Source organism: Xenopus laevis, chromosome 9_10S (assembly GCF_017654675.1).
Source record: "Xenopus laevis strain J_2021 chromosome 9_10S, Xenopus_laevis_v10.1, whole genome shotgun sequence".
Taxonomy (NCBI): domain Eukaryota; kingdom Metazoa; phylum Chordata; class Amphibia; order Anura; family Pipidae; genus Xenopus; species Xenopus laevis.
In genome coordinates this window covers 73,011,100-73,031,647 of record NC_054388.1, presented here as the reverse complement: position 1 = coordinate 73,031,647, position 20,548 = coordinate 73,011,100, and the positions used below count along the sequence as shown (strand labels likewise).

Below are 20,548 nucleotides of genomic sequence, written 5' to 3'. Positions count from 1 at the left end.
AGCGCCAGCGCCTGTGCAAACACGCCAACGCAATTGCGTCAGCGTGCCTGCGCCTTTAATTGTCGCGCATGCGCGCCACGCGCTCCATAGGAGCCGGCGCCTGGGGCCTAACCGCATCGGCGGTGCGAGACGGGCGTCCCCGTCGAGGGGGCGGCAGGCGTCCCTGCCGTCCCCTGGGTAAGTTTCTTACACTGCTCATATGGGCTGCAGGTGACCCAGTAGTTTGCATTACTGCCTTGCAGTGATGGGGTCCTTGATTCATTCATCATAAACATGCACAGGTAGTTCATTAGGCTCTTAATGAAACTGATCATTTTAAATCTGAGACCTCAGATTGTAAGCTCCAATAGGATGGGGACTGGAGTGAATAATAAACAATATCTTGTATAATCTGATAGCATTATATAAATAATAATTGGAGCATTAATAATAACAGGGCAAAAATGAAGCAGTTGATTATTAGAAAATAATAACATCTTTGGAAATTTCACATAATCTGTATTTAATAACATGTTATACTGTATGACAAAGAACCAAGGGTATTAGAATGCATACCAAATGGATTCACGTTTATAAAAACCTGAGTAATTCCATTCATAATATAGTTGGGATTTCCTGTATACCAGAGGATGAATCAACACATTTATAAAGCCATGTAATTCCATCAGTTACAGACTGCAGAAGAGGAAATGAGTGGCTCTTATTCTGGTATTCTTGAAAGGGCATAGTCCAGGCCTAAGTTTTGGCTATATATATTTCAAAAGTAGAAATAAAGGGTTAACCGAATTAAAGATTTAATGAGACACCAGCTGTATAGGTGTAGGGATGAAGAACTCCTACATTTAGCTATACATGGCAACTCATATTACTATGAATGTGAAACATAGTTCTATTTAAATATGTACCAACCATTTCAGAATCCTGAGTTCCAGTTCGCTGCAAGATCTCTGAAAGAATTCGCTTTCGTTCCTTTAACACTTCGAGTTTTTCTTTGATGAAGTATTTTGGAATGGGAATTTCAAGGCATTCCTACGGCAAAGAACCAAAAGCAATTATTGGCTACAATGGTCACATAATCCTATACTACTACAAGAAATAAATTACCTGAAAATAGTATACAATTGATGTTCTTGTGCGATTATTCTGGAAATATAACCCTGAACACCAAGATATTGGCAGCAGTCAGAAATAATATATGGCTACTTGTATGGCCTTTAAACATTGTTTAGATATGGCCTTAGATTTACAAGTTCTGTTACATAAAATAAACCGCAGAGAAAGTTTTGTAAACAGACAGCAGAAAAAAAAACTGTTCAGCTATTTTTTTAAACATAATTTTGGACATTAAACCTATTTCATTATTTGGGCACAATTCTGCTGAGTTTATAATGATATTAAAAATGTAGAATTTGTTATTTTGTATAAACTTCCAAAGTCAGCTTGTTTTAAAATAATTGCCCTAAAGGGCATTATTCACAATGTTCCCATAATCATCTGTTTCCAAAGGACTACACACAACATGGTGCCATATCATGGACAATAGGTCATACCCTGCTCTGGCATCTTGGTAAGGGTTTATAGCACAATAGGAAGGGTATTAGTGGTTATAAGGAAGGTTGTGGCCTGACAGCCTAAGACAAAGACTCACGAAAATACAAAATGAATAACACTTATGGTGACATTTTATGAAGAGAAACACTCACTGGTCCCATTTTCAAATCCTGCAGAATGTCATCAAAATAGTGAAACTCAGAGATCTCCAGCTCAACCAGCTCATTCTTTAGCTCCAAAATTCGTCCCATCACCCCATCTAACACAAGCCTGACCACCCTCCGCTTCTGGGGGTGTGTCATCTGATCATATGCCAGTTCCAGGCTGCGAAAAATCTGCAAATATCTGACATACAAGGTGCTAAGAAACTGAGCAGCTGCCATACGATCCTTCTCAGGCTTCGGTGGAACATCTGGCATCTCCTGCTGAAGGAGGTGACACAGGGCTTGCTGGGCTTCTCCCCACATCTTGTTATAAAACCTAAAAGAAAAAAGATATGGTGTGAAATTGTAGAAAAACAGCTGGGATAATGATTATTTTCAAGAACCATATAGAAAGAAAACACCCATTATTATTCGCTGTTGCTGGTTTTACGTGCCATAGCTTACTTCTCATGTTCCCTCACTGGAATAAATGCATTTTCATTGAGTTTCCATCAATTTCTTGCAATGGTATAGAAAAGGTTGATGGACTGGATTCATATCCTTTTTGTCTCTATATCATGTAGACCATGTTATGACTAATCTAATGGATTTCTGACTGACGTCAAAACTTATGGAAATAAGGATGGAATTTCTGCTAGGCTGGCTATTTGGGGCATGGTTTTATTTTAGAGAGAGCAAAACCGCTCCGACTCACCGCAAGTTGATCAAAAGTGGTTTTATTTTAAGTCATATTTGATGTTATGTGAAACTTAATGTATGTATTTAAATAAACTAAACTTAAATCCATCCTATAGACAAAAGTGTTTCTTTAATGTGCACAAAATGAACAGATATCATCATTGGTATTGACATTGTTTAGAAGGAGGACACTTTCAGACAAATACATAGCTAACACAAAGATCTAGGATATTTAAAAGGTTTAACATAAGAAAGTACTACATAATTAAAAACAGCCATTTTGAATGTAAATTCATTTGTGAAAAATTAAAACAATAAATAGGGCTTGTGTTGAAAATTTGTTCTGCCTACTCTTTTAATTTAAACTAAAAAATGTTTCTGTTTATTTTTTTGCTATTATAAAGTAATTATGGAAAACCCTCTTGGTTTAAATGAACACTTATAAACAGGGCAATTTGTTAAAAGAAAGATAATGACTGTTATTGTCAGATGATGATATTGTATGGATTGATCATATTTTGTATACTTCATAACCCATGTCATGTATTTAATATTGTGTTGAAATGGAAATGTACCACTTACTTTTTCATGTAATTAAAAATAAAAAATACAGTTAAAAAAAAGAAAGATAATGGGCTCTGTATAAACAACCCCCTCCTTTGCCCAAGCTGCTACCTTTGAAATAAGGAGCAGGTCAGTATATGGAAGGCTTATTTGTGGACTGGTAATTTGTTTTATCAGCTTCTCTTCTGCAAACAAAACAGCAAGGTGGACAGGAAATTGGAAAGTGAACGTGTATTCTTGTTTAGTGTTAGAATTAACAAAAACCAAAGATACTTCTGATATAGAAAAGGCAGAAAAGCATATCAAGCATACACCCACACATATATTATAAGTTACGGCACGAATAATGCCCCTGTACAAAGGCATTTTGTAAGGAAAAAAATAGCACAAGACAGAACCTATGAAAGCCCACATTGATGTTGACACTACTATAATATGAAAGGGTGGGGCAGCAGACATTCTGAAACTGTACAGATTAAAAAACTAAACTTTACTGAAAGTAGAGATGACATCCTTAGAGTAAAAAAATATTCTTCTGAGGTACATGTGGTTTTCTTGGTATTATCCTGGTATGGTGTGATGGGATGTGGATCCTCAAGTGTTTTTTAATTTTTGTGGTACAAAAGTCTGGCCCAGTATTCAGCAGGTAATTGGAATACAAAATGCAAAAATCAACTCCTTTCTGGCTCGGACAGTGGGTTCTGTTCCCTCCATTATTGTTAGAAAATCCCCATCCAGCTGCTCTCCTATGTTCCCCCTGTGCAGTCATAGCGGGAGTGAGCTGCCAAGCAGGTTTACGTTTAGTAGCAGGGGTCCCATGCACGCCAGGCCCCTTTTTATGCGGGACAGGCCAGATGCATCTTTACACAACTGCTACCTACCAACAGGCCCAGACTGGCAATCTTTAGGTTCTGGCAAATGCCAGATGGGCTGCTGTAAGATACAATAGACACTATTAACTGAGCTGGTGGAGCTGTTTGGGCCTCTGTGTACTAGGAATGCCAGGGCCTATTTTGAATCCCAGACCAGTCCTGCCTACCAATCACACTCACAAAGAAAAACCAATCCCACATTTTCTTTTTATATTAAAGCCCCCCAAGGGAATTATGGATGAACCAATTGCACTGGCCCCAAAGATAAACCCTATGAAAGTGTTAGGATCCATCCTATTTCTGATCGACTGATGATCTTATGCAGTTAATCATCTTGTCTGCTCACCAATGGGCAAATTAACAAAAGGGTGAAGTGACTAACGCTGGCGAAAATCCGCCAGCGTGACGTCATTTCAGACCTTCGCTGATTTACTAACGGTTACTACCTTGGCATAACTTAGCGTAGGAGATAGACTCTAGTGTTACTTCACTCCCTAACGCCAGGCGAATTTGCGCTCTGGCGAATGGATGTAACTATGCAAATTCACTAAGATTCGGATTTTACTGAACGTTACCTCTTGCACCAGACTTGCCTTCGCCACCTCAGACCAGGCGAAGTGCAATAGAGTAGATAGGAATTCCCAAAAAAACAGCTGAAAATTTTTCTAAATGCCAAAAAAAGCTTGTGTCTTTTCCTTTTTTCAGGGTGATAGGCTGCAAAAGAGCGTAAATTTTTTTTGGGGTAACAAAAAAAAACATGGCACATAACACATGGCACATAAACTATACACTGGGCTCATGTGTAGGGCAATATAACAACTCTATTTTCTTTTATTAAGGTTTGCCGGGATTGTGTAGTGTAATGTATTTGCTGCAACATATACATCCATTGAACTTTAACTTCCCGCCGTATGCAAATTAGGCAACGCTAGCGCAACTTCGTTTCGCAACTTTGCCAGCGTTCGGTGCCCTGGACACAACTTCGGATTTTAGTGAATTAGTGTTGTCCCGGCGAATCTACACTTTTGGAGGTTAGTGAATTTGCCCCCAAATGGGCAGGACAAATGGATTTGTATCTGTCCCATTTTTGTTTGAAAATCCCTAAAGCAGCATTTAGGGTACATGATAGATCTGTGAGCTTTAACTACTTGTAGTTTATAGTGATAGTGAAATAGCTCTTGAAAAAAGTGTTTTATATTTAATTCATGTAATTCTTTTAAATGAACCTTGCTCTCTATTTCAAAAGTCTTTCAGCATGAAGAATAACAGAGCAATATTAACACGTTTGGCTATTCAGTTTAGCTGGTGCACACAGCAGCTGCAGATCTCTGATCTCAATAGCTTTTGTTGGCTGGAGGGGTTACAGGTCCCTGGCATGTTAAGCTAAAGTGGGGCTAAGTTTGCATATGTGCAATGGGATCCAGGATCACCATGGTGCATGCTTTGTTTGGGTATAATAGTGAGACTGGCAATGCATCAGCTAAGAATGTCTTCAGGCAGCTTTAATGTGCAGACGCCTTACCCTACCAATTGTTTTCTATGCTTGTGCTGTGCAGAGAAGATTCTTAATAGCTTCACCTCAGCGCACCCTACAAGATTCAAGCACTTTGCATGCTCCTGTGATATTTATATGACAACAAGACAAAAAGTTATTCAATAAGTTACAACTTGCTAGATTCAACTTGAAGTCATCACTCTTGATGAAAACTGAATGTTTAAAAACTGAATGTTTTCTTCTGTTTCACAGAACTGTTCGTAATCCTAACTGAACTTTAATAATACCCTTTCCAAGCAAAACAAATGTGTACAAGAAGGGGAAAGCCTGAGATCGTATATCTGTCAGGTGATTGTCTATGAACATATGGTCCCTTTTTAATTCACGGATCATGCTATTCGTAGTATCAAGAGTGTAACAAAAGAGGGAACATGTCCGCGAAAGGGGATTAAAGATGATGTGATTTCATTATTGTGCCAGGACTGACCCATGCATGCTAAGGGGGCTCCCAGTTTTTTAAAAGATACCTGGGATGCTCTGAAACTGCACAAACTCAAACTGTACTTTATAGAAATATGGTATAGAATCCTCTCACACACACTCTGTGGTAATAGAAATGAGGTCTACAAAAACCTCACATCAGTAATCAAGTGGATGCCCCTATAACACCACAGATGTCACAAAGTACATACAGGTTGATGCTAGGTCTCAATATATATATATATATATATATATATATATATATATATATATATATATATATATATATATATATATATTTACGTGTGTATTTTCCTCTGTTAGCAGGAAGGTACAACAAACTTTAATTTTGTATTGCAGTGCTGTCCAACTTCTATGGTACCGAGGGCCGGAATTTTTCCAATCTACATTGTGGAGGGCCGATAATGGAAGCCAGTGTTAGCTACTCCCTGTTTTTAGACTAGACCCACTATAAACCACACCCATGTTACCGCAAGACAATGTCCACATTAATAGCACACCAAAAAAACCAAATGGTTGGTGCTCACTGCAGGGATCATGGCCGGAACTAGGGGTAGGCAGAGTAGGCAGCTGTCCAGGGCGCCACCATTGAGGGGCGCACTTTTTTCAAGCGTTTATTTAATAATTTGTTTCAGTAATCATGGTCATCCAGTTGGGTGGAATCCCTCTCCTTCACCTTCTCCCTCTTGCCGGCAAGTAATAGCTCCTTCTGTGCCGTGCACCGTGATGTGCGTATACGCGTCAATGACGTCACTAATGTGTTGGGTGACAGAGAGAGGTAGAGAGCTGGTGGCCTGCTTGGTGTGAATCTGTCTGCTCAGTTGCACTGAACTGAAGACTTTCTTTCTATTACTGTAAAGTGTGAAGCTTCCTGCTGACACAGCCAGGTACAGATTTGGGGCCCATATGTTTGCTGTTGCTGCAGGACTGGGCACTGGCACAGTGACATAAATACTTGGGGGCAATATGATGTGATCAGATTTATATTTGGCTGCTGCTGACACAGGTAAAGATCAGGGGGCAATATGATGGCTGCAGGAGGGCTGTATGATGGATGGCTGCTGAGCTTGCTTGCACAGGTACAGGGGCAGTAATATAAATGAAAAAGTGTTGTACATTTTCTTGCTCTCTTTATTTAAAAACCATCATGGTAAGGAGGGAAATGGTAATGCAGGACAGGGGGGCACTAAGTGAAGCTCTTGCCTAGGGTGTCAAACTACCTTGTGCCTGCCCTGGCAAGGATGTCACTCATATGTGAAAAAAGTTAAGTCATATTAAGACATCCCCATAATTCCATATGCCTCCTCCTCCCCTGTGTATAATACAGTACCCCAGCATATGATTAAACACTTTAGGGGGCACTAACAATAATTTTCAAATGCTAACAAACCCCCAGAACAAATACAAAGTATGACACACACAGGGAGTACAGGGAAGGCAGAACAGAGCAGGAGACAGGAATCAGGACCAGTCTAATATGTACTACATACAGTGACACAGTGCTGGTGCGCCATTAGCATTTTGTATAAGGTGTGAACAGGTGAACAATGTGGGCAGTTTCAGTCTGGGCCTCAGGTAGAACAGTACAGGGTTTTAGGGGAGTGAACAACAGAGGTGTCACAAGTGGGAACAATACAGGGGGATCACAGGTGTGAACAATGCAGGGGATTAGACTGAATTTGAGGTTTAAATAATGCAGGGGCCAGTTATCTCTGTAGTGATACCTGTTACATTTTACATATGGTAAGCAAACACAGCAGGCAGACTTTGATGTGGAGGGCCACATGAGGGGGGGTCGGCCCGTGGGCCGCCAGTTGGACAGCCCTGTTGTATTGTATTACAGTAATCCAGGGACACTGTGTAATACCCTTTTATCACACAGACATTTAAGGAGAGACAGCCCCTATCACCTTTCACTGTAACTAAATTCAAATGCAGTTTATGAGCATAACTAAAAACTAGCAGCATGTCCTGATTTTCCCCATCTCTGTTGTCTGAAGCAAGATAACAAAGGCACAAGGAAACCTGACATTGGAGTCAGAAATGAAAAACCACAGGGTTAGAAAAGAAACCTTCTTATGAGGGAATTCCAGCTAGCTCTTTCATGAAGGTACCTGCTCTCAGACAGTCCAATATAATACACCACAGGTTGAGACTCCTAGTACTGTTACCTTGGGTACAGAACATATATGAATGGATAGATAGATAGACACACACACAATTTTCATTTAACCACTGTACTTACACTAGAAGAGAGCCTGTGATGGCATGATGGGATATGTATCCATGTAGCCCACCTGCTTGGAGCTCTTGGCAAGGAGGATTTCTAGGCTTGTTCTATAATATTATTTAACTCTCCCCCTTTTTAACAATTTTTGACATTTGTCATTACGAGTGCAGTGTGTGCCTCAGTAGCAGGTACCAAATCCCCAACCCTTCCTCGGATTTGCCAAGCTACCCTCAGTGCTTTATGGTTCTGTACCAGGCTCACCTTGGTGAAAATTCCCACAAGGTCCTTCACTACTCACACGCCAGTGCTTCCTGATCTATCTTCATATGTGTATACTCGAATGAAGCTTGTTTCATGTACATATGAAATGTGCAACCCAGTGATCCAGTGTTTTCAGTTGTTGTACCCCAACCTTTAGTACCCGTGAGAAACATTTAAATGTAAAAGAAGTTGGAGAGCAACAAAAAAATTCCTGGGGGTGCCTTATATGTGCTGTGATTGGATATTTAGTAGCCCCTATGTGGACTGGCAGTCTACAGGAGGCTCTACTTGGCAGTACATCTATTTTTTATGCATTAAAACTTGCCTTCAAGCCAAAAATTTAAAAATAAACAACTACTTTGAGGCCACTGGGAGCAACATCCAAGGGCTTGGTGAGCAACATGCTGCTCAAAAGCCACTAGTTGGGGATCACTGCCTTATTCAAAAAGCTCAGAATAACAGGCTGGTTCTTTGCCTGCCCTAATACTCTCAGTCTGCTACTGCACTAGGAGAAAAAGCTCCAGCAGGCTCTTCTGCACCTTTAAAAATCCAATCTACCTAGTCTCAGAAAGAGACCCACAAGTGCCTCAAGCAACTCACAACTTACCCAGAGGTTGACAAATGAGCTAGTTAAGTGATGAGGTGCTGCCAACATTCCCAAATAGGCAGGAAGGTCTGGTGCTATTGATGTTCATCAACACCCTCAATATCTGCACTGCAACATTGGGCTTGGCAAAGAAGGCCCAAGATTACATTAGGGCACTGATACATGGATTTACCCACAATGTACAGTGGTGGCTTATTGTGTGCCAGTCATCAGTATCCCTTTAAATATCACTATACCTTCTTTAAAGGTGAATCAAACCCTTAATAAAAAAAACCCTACCCCCTCCCCTTCATAGACGCACCCCCCTCCTGGGCAAATGCCCCTAACTCTTTACTTAACCCTCTGTGCAGTCCAGCGGAGTTCACAGCAACCATTTTCTTCTCTTTGGTAATCTTTGGAATGAGACTGACAAAGCAGCGCATGCGCAGTTGGAGAAATTTTCTGTTTTGCGACAACTGCACATGCCGCAAAGCACCGGTCTCATTCCTAAGCTTACCGAAGCAGCTGACGATGGCGCCAGTGAAGTTCGCTGGACACATTCTGCACGGAGGGGTAAGTAAAGAGTTAGGGGCATTTGCCCGAGGAGGGCAGCTAGGCTAGGGGGGGAGGAGGGTTATGTAGGGTAGGGGGTAGGGTTTTTTTCTCCTTTAAATTGTGTTTGCATCTTGCTTGTGTCTTATGCATTGGATTAAATTGTATTTTATTAGCATGACACAAAGAATAAATCAGATAAAGAGAGTGAGTAACATGCTTGAAAAATGTGGAGAGATTTATTCTGGGGATTTAAGAACAAGATACATTTCCCTGAAAAAGATGCAGTCTCAAGGAAGTGCATAACTATGTGTGGGTGTGTGGGTACAAGAAGGAAGAAAAGCCATATATTGTGGGTCAGAGTGGAAAGATTGATAGCAATGACAGGATGGTATTAGAAGATTAGAAAGACAAGTGTACAGAGGATTAATCCAGGCTTTAAACTGAATGTTGGAATGTAAAGGGGAAGGTCTGTGGTAGCAAAGGAGAGTAAACGTGGCAAAAATAAAAAATTTTTTTTTAGAGAGAATTCTAAACTGGTGATGATAAAATACAATATTTATAAGTTTAATAATCCCTTGCATAAGAAAGTGTAAAAACTGGGAGATGTCCAATGATAAATGTGTTTAGCAGCAATACATGTACTGTAGTAAAGACAGATGAAAGTAGATTTTCGGTCAATGTTGAATTGGAATTCCAGGGGCCCACAAGTAAACAGAAATAGGGAATAACCACAAAATGGGCCAAATGTTTAGAGCAGGAGGGCCCAATGACACCTGGACCATCAGGAGTTTTCTCTTTTTCCTGGTATCCCAGAGGGCCAGTGAATCACCAAGCTGAGGGGGGTTTCAAAAAGGGTATAGTCAGGACATTGAGGTGAGATTTAATAGTTCAGAACAAGACCAAAATAAAGGAAGCAGACTGAAGAATTACAAGGTAATCCTGCTAAAACCTGTTTTCATAATGAAAGAAAATCTAATTTTAAGCAACTTTCCATAATACATTTATTTTAAAAAAATTAAGCAGAATTTGTTTGTCCCTTTCTGAACTGCTGGTTCTGAATCTTAGAACAATGTAGCTTCAATTACAACTACTTTCATTATGAAAACTAAAAAAATGGGTGGAGTTAACCATTAGAAACCATGTTGTTTGGTTGTTTGGCCAACAGCAAAAAATAAAATAACATCCTGACTTAAACAGCCTACCTAAACCATGGTATTGTTTCTAATGGCAATGTCAACAGGCATAACAGGCATTATTCAATAATTAATTCCAAATACATAAAAGACACTTTCTGTCTAGATTTGTGGTTAAGGATCTCACCTTGTCTCATGGAGAACACTTCTGGATATAACCATGTTTTTTCTTTATCTATAACCTTGTTATTAGCTAAGTGGGAGTATAAACAAATGTTAAACCTTATAGGGGGTATGAAAAAATGAAATCAGAAAACAAGTCCCCTGAGGGTGTGAGAAAACTGGCCTTATGCAAATGTAACTCTCGCAGAATACAAACCTTTCCACTAATATATGCCAAGAGGAAACATACTGACCCACAAACCTCTAAACCCATGAGACATGCCCTCATCACATAATCAAATACAGCTACATTGAAAACAAAATACCAGAACTTCTTATACTCCATCACACCATCACATAAAGTGGTTGGTGTAAAATGGTGTTAGAAAGTAGACTTTTTTTATCTGCAAGAGTGTAGGAATAAATTATAGAATCAAAGAAGTGATCGTTCCTGCCAACAAAAATCAGGAAGTCAATTGCTCATTTGTTTTTCAGGTCAGCTTGTGGGGCAGTACTAGAGGCTGGGTGCATTTTCAAAAGCACTCACCCATGAAATGTTTTATTATTCTTATGGTCCATATGAGAATAAAAACACAATGGATACATTAGCTTTATTATTTTTGCATTTAAATACACACCACTATGCTATGGCTTTAATACTACATTAATTGCTGTGTACTAAAACATGATATAAATAGTATACAATGGTTAAAGGAGCATCCCAATCCAAACATGAAATAAAGGGATCAATACAAAGTCTGCATGGCGCATATCTTTATCCATTCCCCTAGGACTGGATAATCTTTGTACTGCCATGAATGTATAATCAGTACCTTTGCCTCACTGCTTGTTATAACCCACAGAAAAAAAAGATGTTTAACAGTGAATACCCTAACGATCCATATATTATTCAGGTTAGATATAATACAAGGCTTATATGTAGGGAAGATTAGTCATAAAGGCTTAATCTACTGATTCTTCTCTATTAAATAAATCTGCCGTATCAAGGAATAGCTGTGATATAATGAGGCAGAACGCTCCTGATCGCTACACACATTTCACCTTTAAAAATAACTCTGGCAAATCTCTCTCAGTCTTCACTAAAGTAATAGGAGCACTATGTATCCTGTGTTCATATCTGTTCATTCCTGTGAAGGATGAGAGAAGAGACAAGTCTTACAGAGATATAACCAGCGTGAAGGGCAATGAACTTATTAAAAGCCCCATTGAGGAGCCTGGCTGCAGCACATTAGATCTTCAAATGCCCAGAGTCTAGTGGATGACTTCTGCTTGGTGAAACATAATGTTTTTAGATAGTCTGATAAAGTGGATCAGATGATAAGAAAAGTTGTAGTTTGATAGTGTGACTCAATAAACCAATCCGGTACCACATACTATGCTGGCAAGTATGTGCCCTGGAAATACACCCTCTCTCTATGTGCGGCGAATAGAAAGAAATTTATTTCTTGCTTCACATTTAACTGAGCTTTTAAATAAAGGCTTTTCAATCAAAATTATGCATAAGAGGATATGCCCATAAAACAAGTTAATATGAAATTGTGACAAGCATCAAATTATAATCAGAAAAGGTGCACAATTAAGGTGCTGCTGCATACGTAAAAGCTTTGTAAAGTAATGACATTATTTTACCCTTAAATTCAAGGAATCAGCAGTAGCAGAAGCTGTGCCACGTACATCATAGCCACAGAGAGACATTTACAAAAACAAGATGGCAAAAGTAAAAAGAAACATTCTGATAATGTTTAGGCATTAAATTCTTAACCTATGGGCCAGGACCCAATAATTAGATTTGGGTGTTCATTGGACATGCAGGACCCCCATGACACCCATAAAAAAAATTAATGTGTCTTCTTAATACAGAAAATGGTCATTATAAATTAGGTGCACAGGTGGTTCTAAACCAGTTTTTGTGCCAGTATGCTAATTAATTCACTTCATTTAGATACTGTTAAAAAAAGGTTACAAAAACCATACTCTAGGCAATATGAAATAAGCAAAGATTTTATCAGCATCAAAAAGCAGGTTGACTAGCATTATCATTGCTAAAGTATAGACATACTTATCTTGTCTTATTTTTTTTATTTTGTAATTCAACACCGATGAATTTGTTTAATAACAAATAACTCCTTCTAACCCTATTGCTGACAGCCTGCTTATTGCTGGGCAGGACTTTAATCAGAACAGCTCCAAGGCAGTTTGAAGTTCTAAAATGGGCCTTCTTTTAATTACATATAAACAATATAGTAATTTTAGATTAAACATGGGAACTGTGCGACCAAGGGCACAGTGAGCAGTAGAGGAGGGCTAGAAGGCACGATTAACTTTAATTTTATTTACAATTACACAGGTTCTATGCCATCATGACAATGATCTTTCATGTCAACAATATTAAATAAAAGTAGTTTAAAGACCAACTTGTGTCCCGTTGGTATTATAAACCCTTTCTATAAATCTGGGACACTCAATCAACTGGCTTTGCTGCAGCTATTGAAAAACACTACAGTTCACACTTGGCTACTTTCAGACTGTCTGGGCCATCTGTGCTTGAAATGTGTTTATGGCTAGCACTTCAGGGTATCCTATCAACTGGCCTGTGGGCTGAATAGACAGTTACTGCATGATGTACTGGCTATTCACATAGAAGGACACATTCTATAGTTGTATTTTTTGCTAACAACCCAAACAATTGAACTACAGCAAGTGAGGTTCTATGGCATCACAGATGGATTTAAAAAAAGACAAACCGCAATTACACAGGATCACAGGAAGGTCTGTGGAAATGATCTCTGAGCTGACATACTCTACATACCCAGAAAGTCTGAAAGTATAGTCCAGATTGGTTAAGCTGGTGGACCAAATCTAGAGCTTTAAAGGAGAACTAAAGCTTCAGTAAAGAAGTAAACTAGAAATGCTGTACATTATGTTTTGGGCTTCTGTACCAGCTCTAGGCAACCATAGCCCTTTAGCAGGGAAGATTTGTGACTCCAAATATGTCCCATTAATTAATACAGATAATTACTACATGGCAACACAGAAACTAATGCAACTAACATCAAAATGGTCAGCTCTTTAGCATCAGATTATATTACAGGCCAACCTCATTTGCTACTTGATAATTTGCGACAACCCCTAAGCTTAGCTTCTCATCAGCTGCTCAGAGCCCACTGAGCATGTGAGTGTTGCAGACACTTTCCAAGATGGTGACAAGTTTTTATGAGGGCAGATTGTATTTCTCTGGTGCCACCTCCAAATTTCGATATGTAGTTTCAGATAAAATGGTAGCATGAGGACTGTGGTCAGAAAGTCAAGTTATTGAAATCTGTCAGTGAGTGTTTCCAAGTGCTAATCACCTGCCCTGTGTGTCCACTGATACTAATACCACAAAGAAACAAATTTGATCGCTTGAATTTGCTCTGTGTGCCACAGTCCTTAAGAGGGGCTTCTGTGCGACAAACAAAAAATAACACTTGAAAGAGCTAAATATTGAATAAAAAAAACTTTTGCTATAGATCTAGCATATATAAAATGGCTTCTCTCATCTGCATTGTTTACACTCTACAAATGTATCGCAATTTCATAAAACATGATTAGAAAAATGACAAGGATCTTTATCAAAAGATAATATGGGCAATTTCATTGTTACGGGTTATGGGCATGGATTATTATATGCACCCATACCAAGAAAGTGATGCCCTCTGAGTAAAGCTACAGTTTGTATATGACAGTGATAGTCACTTTTTATTAGCCATGTATAAGGTAAAGCAAACACTGCAAGTGACATAAGCCATGGAAGCAGTGTGAAACCCCCTTCAGCATTTCAAACACAGGCTTTACTCCGCTGCGAGGCTAGCTGTTCCTTGTCACATAGGGCCACATGCCTGTGTGGCCCTTGCCTTAGGAAAATAATTCTAAGAAATCAGTGTGGTTTCAAAATTGTCATGGAGGCTCGATAATTAAACCACTAAAGGCTGTGTCTGACCACACACAATTTCCTTTAATTACGCATTTCATCTATTTAATTAACAAACTAATTACTTTCCCAGCTGCAATGCATGGCTTTGGGCATCAGAAATGCAGACTAAAAGTTCATCATATTATTGCCATGTTAAACACCATTATGGAGCTGTGCTGAACATATTTTCCAAATGACAGAAACAGGGATTATTCCCATTCATAACCAAAAGCAAGACTTAAAAAAATAACACACAGAATGAGCTAGTAATGTCTACTTAAAGAATAAAGCATTCAGAAGAGGAAATGAGAAATAAATGGGGAATTATGAGCTGTCCAAAAATGAGCAAAAAAAAGAAAAAGTCTATACAGATAACATAAGAGATGTTCCTGTTTCCTGAAAGTAAACAACCAATCTGGAATTGCCAATCGCTTCTACTTACGTGTGAGACATGACTTCTGCATTCAATTGCACAAGTTTCCAGAGAGATTACAGCTATGACAAATCCAATTTGTGGTGCAGTAAAAATAAACAGTAAATCAAGGGAATGATTCTTGCTCCTTGCTCTGTTTTCTGGGTAGGATTAGCAGAAATCTGCTATAGTTTTAACAACAGCAGCAGGAGAACCAGTTTGTCCCTGGCATGTCTGTGTCCCTACTGCCTGTCTGTTTGGTTGCTAAGGAGACTGTCCCTTACTAGTTACCACTCTCTACTATGCATGTGCACTACTAGATTCAGGACACAAAACAAACTATTGCCCTTTTGAAAAGTGACATTTCCTGTTTACTGGTTGCACAGGTACTGCTAATAAACACACCTTGGAGAAATAAAAGCATTATGCATGAATGCTACCAAATACATGAATGGTGCTATTGTTTAGTTGAGAACTTCTTTAAGAATTACTTGGAATAGAGATTAGTTTAAATTTGTTTTCCAAAGTCTGTCAGTACAGATATGAAATATTATGCAGAATAATTGGGACCTGGGGTTTTCCAGAAAAAAAGGTATTTTTTATTATTAGGATCACCATACCTTAAGTCTGCCAAATATCATTTAATCGTTAAATAAATCCAATAGGATTGTTTTTACACCAAAAAAATGAAAGTTTTTTTAAAGTAATACAAATATAACGCAGTGTTGACCTGCACTGGTAAAGCTGCTGTATTTGCTTCAGAAGCACTACTATTGTTTCTATAAATAAGCTGCTGTGTAGCAATTGGGCAGCCATTCAAATGAGAAAAGGCTCAGGTTACTCAGCCGATAGCAGATAAGCTCTGTAGAACATAATGGCTTTATCTGTTATCCACTATTTAACCTGTGCCATATAGCCTTTTTTCAATTTCTGCCATTGCTACACAGCAGCTTGTTTATATGAACTATAGTAGTGTTTCTGAAGCAAACAGAGAAGTTTTTACCAGTGCAGGGCAATGGTACATGATATTTTCATTACTTTTAAAGGAACAGTTCAGGGTAAAAATATAAACTGGATAAAAAGATAGGCTGTGCAAAATAAAAAATGTTTCTTATAAAGTTAGTTAGCCAAAAATGTAATGTATAAAGGCTGGAGTGACTGGATGTCTAACATAAAATAACAGAACACTACTTCCTGCTTTTCAGCGACTTGAAGGGGGGCAAAATTTGACATAACTGTTCAGTGAGTTTGCAATTAATCCTTTGCATGCAGCTAAGCTTCAAAAGCAACAGTTCTGGCCCATGTGCCCCCCCCTCAAGTCACTGATTGGTTACTGCTTGGTCAGCAGGGTAACCAGTCAGTGGAAACCAAGAGAGCTGAAAAGCAGGAAGTTGTGTTCTGTCATATTAGGTTAGACATCCAGTCACTCCAGCCTTTATACATTACATTTTTTGCCTAACTAACTGTATTAAAAATATATATTTAAATAATATAGGGAAGATGTACATATAATTGCTCTTTAGTGTGAGGGAGGTGAGGCTGGGTAATGTTCTACATGGTGATGTTTTGATGGCAGATTCCATTAATACCTTTGAGAAGAGGTTGGGCCCTCATCTATATATTGCACCCTGCCCTGCACTTTTCACTAAGACCTGTGCTTTACCAATGAATACAGCATTGTATTTATACAGGATGGGTGGGGTGAGGCACGTAAGCGTCCCCCTTCCCCTTGCCCCTAACTTATACGTCATTCAGGGAATGCTGGTGGGTGCAGAGCGCAAAGGAGCCCAGTTTCTGCACTCTCAACTTCACACCAGATTAATGAGATACGTAATTGGAAAATGTGCTTTTCTTCCAAATATGGGTTCACTGATACTGTAAAATACATTGAACTGAACTTTTTACATAATTATTTTTAAACCCAAATTGACCATGTAACTGTGAATAATTCCCGTTTGTTTTATATTCCTCTATATTCTTGGGAGGTACAGTTTCAGTCTTCCTAAATCTTAGTAATTACCATGTTGGCTTCTTGTCACTTTCTATATGTAATGTTATAATCCCCTTAAAAGAAGCCAGCTGGTGAAATGTCCTAGCATCCCATTGGGAAAGGCCTGACATCACTGTGGGGTTGTTATCTGGAAGTGAAATGCTCCAGGTATAGCATTACAAGAACAAGCCCTTAGGTTTTGTAGGAGGAATAGAGGGATGCAATAATGCCATGCGTATTGTCATAAATTATTATTCTTTATTAGTATTTGCCTTGATATGTCTGGAATTAGGGTCATAACAAGAGATGAAGCAGACTTTGTAACTGCTAAGGGCCTAAGGCTATTGACTGTTTAGTAGCTTTAGTGTACATTTATGATAAATGATTAAGGGGGGCCCAAATGATTTTTCTGTTTCGGCAAAGTAAATTCTAGCTGTGTCACTGTCTGAAATCATACCAGTTGCAACCTTTCTCAGTCAAAAGAATAACTTGATTTCACTTGCTTTAACATCATTCACATTGATTTCAGAAATCAGGGTGGTTTTTATAATAAATTAACAAAAGGGGTATTTGCCCAGGTCCACTAGGACAGGTTGCCCACCAACAGATTTTTTACTTTCACAGAAGCATCCATCAAAGATGTTAGACCCCTCATTTTAATCATCTAGAAGAGCTGTAGAGCATTTCTTTTCATTATCACCATTTTCTATCTGTTCCCATGGCTGTTGGTCCATAATGGCACATCAAGGGATCATGTCTACTTCAATAAGTGCAGAACATTTCTTGATTGTCTGCCTTAGTATATTCAGGTTTACCTGTGCTTTTCTATAACAATTTTTTGGGACTGTAAGTGTTCTCCCCAATGAAAATTTTTCCAGAACTGAGACAAAAATAAATAAATATGTGCCCCATCCAACTTTTTAAAGATGCCTTTAGAACTGTGCTCTTCTTCAAATACAGTGCGCAGTCCTACCAGCTTCTGTAATAAAAATTCTACTGCAGCATGTGAGGTGAAGGCTGGAGCTACAGAGTGACTGGCATAACTATCAAGTTAACTGGCATAACAGGGAAGATCAGGCCCAATCCCCATTCCAATCTGAAAGTGAGTGGGAAAGTGGAGGGCAGGGTAGGTGATGCTGTGATCGTTGGGCCCCTCCAACATTTTTTTTGCAGAGGGGTGTGGCACCAGGTAGTTAATCCACTGTGCCAGATGGACCCAGCACAAATGGCATAGAGAATGCACTGGGCGGTGGAAGCCAGTAACACAATCGTTGTCCTGGGCCAACTGGTACCTTAAAGCAGCCCTGGATACAATCATGACAACCCCAATCCACCATTTCAAGTGCATGCAAAACGCTGTCATAGGGCCACACAGTCTCCTATTTTAAGACTCAGACAGTCAACAAAGCTAAAAACAGAAATTAGTCATCAGTAGAATAATTACTCATCAAACTCAAACAAAAAAAACCCTTTGCATTTTGTGTAAACATATGTAAATATGAAGGAACCACAGTCATACACAGTATGCCACAAAGGAATAAATAACCATATAAAACCTAGTATCTATGATGAACGTCCAAGCATGTGATAAGGGAGGTTATACTGGGGAAACTGGAAATGGACAGTAACTGAGGAAGAAACAAACATAGTATCTAACAAGTGGTATCTAGTGGTAACATCTTCAATGATTACACAGCAAGTCCAGTTGTTTTACTAAATTTTATTTTTTACTGAATTACTTTTACTAGATATACCATGACCTGGATGAATGAAAATCTTCATAGACAAGTGGTAACTAGTAACTGGGCTGATCCTGGCCTGCTAAGGTGAGAACCAGACGTCTACACCCACACTTCTCTTAAATGGTTTAAGTTTACATTTGATTAGTTCTTCCCTATTTATATCTTCATAATATCTATTTGTGTCCCTCTTTTCTCATTTTAAAATCTGAAAGGACAATAGCAAAATGATAATTATTGAACCAGCTGCTCCCCACCAGTTTGCTTGAAATATGGAAATAGAGCAGCAGGGTGACTGTGATAGCCTGTCGAACCCAAACTGGTACATTTTGCTCAGTAAACATTGCCTACTGCAATTTTCATGGATTGTCATTGGTGATACTTGTGCTGCATACCGGCAGCCAAAAGGGAATGTTGCAGGTCAGTTTAAACTTCGGCACTGTACAAACGTTTTTTTATCTGGTCCCAGTCTTAAAGGCTTAACTCTATATACAAATTTGACTAAAAGTGGGATGACTAGAAAAATATATTGATAAAGTGTGCTATTAATTGCAACATAAATTATAGTCAAATAGAATGGACAATACATGACTTTAATATAACACACCATCACTAATGTTTCCCAGATGTTTGCCCTATTAAAGCACAATTTAGCAGATGTTGGAACATCATTGTTTCTGGGCATGAGGAGAACCAGTAGATTGGATCCTATTTCTGATCAACATGACAGAGCAAAGCTTTAGGCAGCCTTGTCTTTATTTTTCATTTGTAATTTAAAGTTTTATTTGAATATCAAATCCAACATATCATTCACAGCGTATATACCAACATAATATTACAAAGAAAAATAAAAACGTCATGGTTTATAGAAAAGGAATTGGGTCATATATGATGAGAATGAAAGGCCTGTTTTGAAGTTATCAAATGCTTAATACTAATAAGTCCAGAAAGGGATTTATTTCCAGATATGTACAGTTTATTGAAAAGTAGATGGATCTTGTAAGCGGTACCAGGAATTCAGACAGCCTTGTCTTTTCATTAACATCTAGAAAAGGGAAATAGGTGATTAGAAGGAAAATCAAGACCCCTTGCCAAGTTAAATGAGGTTTTTAAATCCATCTCAACAGTTTAGTAATTACACTCACTCTGACATTTTCAAAACTTCATCACAATCTAAGATGTGCTTAATAGCTTGTAATATAAGATATGTTTAATAGCTTGTAAAATGTGGGCCTTAAAGAGTGCCCCTGAGGCAAATAGCAATTTCTGCTCCCCACATCGGAAGTAATAGGAAAATAAGATCTTCTAATATTGGCGCTAGATGACATTTTCAAGCCTCATGGCTTCTGACCCCTAACACCTTACAGAACAATTCTGATTGCTGAGGAACAAAGATGAATGTATCAAAAGCTTGATTAAAGAAAGCAATATCAATTACGTTTTACTGTACTATTATATTGTATGTGCTAGTGCATATGTGGGCATATACTGTATGTTTTGTGGTGCACAGAAGTAAAGTCATTTATGTTCTAAGCACTCTTAGGGGGAATTAGTGATGTGCGGGTCGGAAAATCCCCCCGCTCCTGCCAGCCACCCGCCCTCCCTCCACCCACGTTTAATAAATATTGTATGTGCTAGTGTATATGTGGGTATATACTGTATGTTTCGTGGTGCATATAAGG

At 38.8% G+C, this 20,548-nt stretch overlaps 1 pseudogene; it reads right to left on the bottom strand.

Annotated features, from left to right (window-relative positions):
• The window catches only part of LOC108703032, a 93,713-nt pseudogene extending 78,189 nt beyond the window's left edge, over positions 1-15,524 (bottom strand).
• Positions 15,525-20,548: the final 5,024 nt, after the last annotated feature.